The sequence below is a fragment of the Canis lupus genome, chromosome 29, assembly GCF_011100685.1.
Source record: "Canis lupus familiaris isolate Mischka breed German Shepherd chromosome 29, alternate assembly UU_Cfam_GSD_1.0, whole genome shotgun sequence".
NCBI classification, from domain to species: domain Eukaryota; kingdom Metazoa; phylum Chordata; class Mammalia; order Carnivora; family Canidae; genus Canis; species Canis lupus.
In genome coordinates this window covers 1,377,971-1,382,534 of record NC_049250.1, presented here as the reverse complement: position 1 = coordinate 1,382,534, position 4,564 = coordinate 1,377,971, and positions in this window count along the sequence as shown.

The following is a 4,564-nucleotide window of genomic DNA, read 5'->3' as shown; positions in this document are numbered from 1 at the left end:
ACCTGGCATGCATCATTCTGTTACCACATCAGTGTCCTTTCCTTAGTTTTCCTCTTGAGGATAGAAATATGTGGGCTACCACTGGCTGGTTCTCACAACAAGAGGAATTCTTGTGAGATTAACAATGACCCACCTAAAGAAGACTATTGACTAATGACTACCATAAAGAGGTAATAGATTGAAGATACTAGTTCTGTGTGCTCAGTTATTTTATATTTTTCCATGTGTGTCCAACACTGCAATGCGTAAATACAAGATAGATTACATGTAAACGTCTCACTTGTTTTTACTAACTCCTAAATGTCTTGGAGCTGCCATGTTCAACGAGACAGACTTCATACCAAAGGGCAGAATGTGAATTTTGCCTTTTCTCAACCCAACAAAACATAGTCATCTCTAGTCACTAGGTAATGCCCAAGTCTCAGGTCTCCATTTCTTATTTATCTCCATCCTCGTTTATCTCCATCCTAACTAACCCTTGCCAGCTTCAACTTGTCTGTAAAACTATTACAATCTTCGTTTGCATGAGCTTTTCATCCTGTGATTGGGGCTTTGTTTACCTTGGCTTATGAAGTCTCACCTTCAACTGGCACTTTGCAAAGAGGAAGCTTGTACTTTACCCACATAAAGACAAGTGGACAAATGGCATCCCCATTTCACTCCCCCATTCAGCTATAGAACTCTCATGATTGCAAAACCTTCCAGAATTTAGTACCATTGTATGGTTTACCTGATTGAATGACATCACTATAGCATATCAGAATAGTCAGTTATCAAAAGTAAAATGGAACTCACAAAATAGGTCCAAGGGTGACTTTTTTTTTTTAATGTCTTTGGCTTTTTTTTTTAATTTATTTTTTATTGGTGTTCAATTTACTAACATACAGAATAACCCCCAGTGCCCGTCACCCATTCACTCCCACCCCCCGCCCTCCTCCCCTTCTACCACCCCTAGTTCGTTTCCCAGAGTTAGCAGTCTTTACGTTCTGTCTCCCTTTCTGATATTTCCCACACATTTCTTCTCCCTTCCCTTATATTCCCTTTCACTATTATTTATATTCCCCAAATGAATGAGAACATATAATGTTTGTCCTTCTCCGACTGACTTACTTCACTCAGCATAATACCCTCCAGTTCCATCCACGTTGAAGCAAATGGTGGGTATTTGTCATTTCTAATAGCTGAGTAATATTCCATTGTATACATAAACCACATCTTCTTTATCCATTCATCTTTCGTTGGACACCGAGGCTCCTTCCACAGTTTGGCTATCGTGGCCATTGCTGCTATAAACATCGGGGTGCAGGTGTCCCGGCGTTTCATTGCATCTATATCTTTGGGGTAAATCCCCAACAGTGCAATTGCTGGGTCGTAGGGTAGGTATATTTTTAACTGTTTGAGGAACCTCCACACAGTTTGACTTTTAGTTATCTCAAGATAGAGTGGCTCTGTTCCTATCAAGCCTTCACTTTAACAACTTGAAAAAAACTTAGCCTTAACACACAAAAAACAAGCATATGTAGACTCTGAAAGATGAAAAGAAAAAGGAAGACATCTAGGAAGCTTAGCACTTGAGGAAAAACACAGCAAAGAGTTCCCTCGGTTTCCTGATTGCCTCCCATATATTTTAGGGTACTGTAGAAATTTTCAATCCAGAATCATCAGCAGTACAAAAAGACTTCCAAGAAAAGCTGTTTTCCTGGCCTAAGAACCAGGAAGAGGGTGGCGTAACAATAGAAAACTTTTTTGATAATATGTCCTCTACTGCAGGCATATACTGTAAAGAACCATACTCTCTTTCTCTCCCTCTATATCCACATTTTCAGTAGGCCAAAAGAGGGTTTGAAATTCCCTCCTGCTCTGTGGTGCTCAAATTCCTCTGCTAAGGTAGTGTCTGCAAGACTAAGCAGGGAGTGAAACTTCCATTTCCCACTAGGGAACCAGTTTCAGGAATGAGGCAGAAAACAACAAAGGTCCAACATCCATGTTATCAGTGTCCCAGGAGGAGTGGGTAAGGGAGTGAGGCTGGAAGAGCTTCAAAGAAAAAATGAACACAGACTTCCCAAATGTGAGAAGTGAAAGACATAAACTACATTTTCAAAAAGCTGAGCCAACCTCCCATAGGATGAACCCATGGAAATCCATGCCAATACACCTTATAATCAAATGTTTGGAAACTAAAAGCAAAGAAAAAATTGTTGAGAGCAGCCAAAGAAATGACTTATCTCTGTAGAAGAACACTAACTTGAATGACAGCAGATTTCTAACTCCCAACTATATGGAGGTTAGAAGGAATTGACACAATGTTTCTTTAAGTATTGGAGAAAAGAAAAGAAATGTGAACCATTAATTCTATATCCAGTGAAAATATCCTCCAATGATGAAGGGGAAAGAAGCATTCTCTAACAAAGGAAGACAAAGAGAGCCTGCTGCTAGCAAACTGGCCCTTGAAGATTAAAGAAAGGAAGTTCTCTAAACAGTAAAGAAATATCAAACTGCTCATAGCTTCAGAAAGGAAAGAAAACCAGTGGAATGAGTAAAAATAGGGGCAAATATAATAGAATTTCTTAAATCACATTTGATGCTTAAATCAAAATATATAACATCATCTGATGTGGTCCTAAGTGTGTATATGGAAAAAATACTTAAGTCAGTTTTTTTTTTTTAAGATTTTATTTTATTTTATTCATGAGAGACACAGAGAGAGAGGCAGAGACATAGGCAGAAGAAGAAGCAGGTTCCCTTCTGGGAGCCTGATGTGGAACTCGATCCCAAGACCTTAGGATCATTCGCTGAGCCAAATGCAGACACTTAACTGCTGAGTCACCCAGGCATCCCAAGTCAGTTGTTTTTTAAAAATATAAAGTGTAATGGATGGGACCTAAATGGAAGCGTGGTTGCTGTACTTCATTTGGGGTAAAAGATTGATACCACTAGATATGATATCATGTATACTGTAATACATAAAGCAACCACTAATTAAAATATAAGGTATAATATGCTCAAAAACACTATAAAGAAATAAAAATAGATCCCTAGAGATGTTTGTATAATCCATAAATAGTCAAGAAAATAGACATCAAAGAATGAGAAAGGGAAACAAACAGAAAACAAATAATGAAATGGCTCCCCTGAACCGTAGCATTCCAGTAATAACATGCAAGTGTCTTAAATATACCTACTCAAAAGACAGAAACGAGCAAGAATGCAAAAAAAGTATACAATATACTGTCTACAAGAAATTTGCCTCCTGGTTCCAGACTTTATCAGGGCAAGAGCTGTTAAGTGTTTCTCCTGAGCAGGCAAAGGTTCTGCAAGTGAGGGAGCTGGTCTGTGCCCTCCTTGTTCTTTGTCTGTAACTGTAACTGTCTTTGGGGTTGCTGTGGCCCCAGCAGGAAAGACCTGGAGATGGATCACCAGATTCCTGTGGTGCTGCAGAAAGATTAGGCCACTCACCAAATCATTGATGTGTCTTCACATCAAGGAAACAGGAGGGGAAAGACACCTACAAAAAGATGCTCCAGAAGATTTACCAAAGCTCCCCATTAAAGAGAAGGTCTGCTTTGAATACTGGCTGGACTGAGAGAGTTCAAAATAGCATCTTTATTCAGGTGGAACCTATGAACAGTGTATGGGGAAACAGTCTTAATTTTCTTGGGAAGTCTGGAATCATTCCAAGAATCTGAATGTAAATATCAATGGGAATAAGGTGTGAAGCTGTCATTTTCACAAGATTTTAGCTTGAGAGGAGCAACCAAAGGTCCAGAGTGGTGTTGTGCTGCAGTCTCAGATAAGGGTTGCTCGTTCAGTGTGTGGTTCCCAGAATGAAGTTGTGGGAGCAGAGCCACCGTTGATCTGCAGCCAATGTGAACATGATGAAAAATAAACCCTTGTTGCTGCTTGGACACATGATGCTCATTGGCCAATGCAACATGAGTGGAAGTGGTATGTGCTATTCCTAGAAGAAGTTTGACAGCCATTGCTGCTTCCAGTTCTGTACCTTTATTCCAGATAACAACATGTCCCTATTAGTAGTCTGGAATCCAAATTGAAGAAGACACATGGGACAATGTCATAGCCAGCCCATAGCCAAAATGTTCTGTGAATGATAGATCACTCTTTTTTGTTACAAGCCAAAAAAGAAAAGAGGAAGGAAGGAAGGGAGGAAGGAAGGAAGGAAGGAAGAAGAAAGGAAGGAAAAAGAAAGAGTTTCACCTCAAGTACAATGGCATAGGCAGTTGAAAGTGGTTAAAGATATGCCATTCAACACTAAGAACAAAGGAAAAAAGTGGGTGTGGGGGATCCCTGGGTGGCGCAGCGGTTTGGCGCCTGCCTTTGGCCCAGGGCGCGATCCTGGAGACCCGGGATCGAGTCCCACATCGGGCTCCCGGTGCATGGAGCCTGCTTCTCCCTCTGCCTGTGTCTCTGCCTCTCTCTCTCTCTCTCTCTCTCTGTGACTACCATAAATAAATAAAAATAAAAAAAAAAAAAATTTAAAAAAAAAAAAAAAAAGTGGGTGTGGCCATATTAACATCTAAAGCAGTATACTTAAATAAAATCTTTA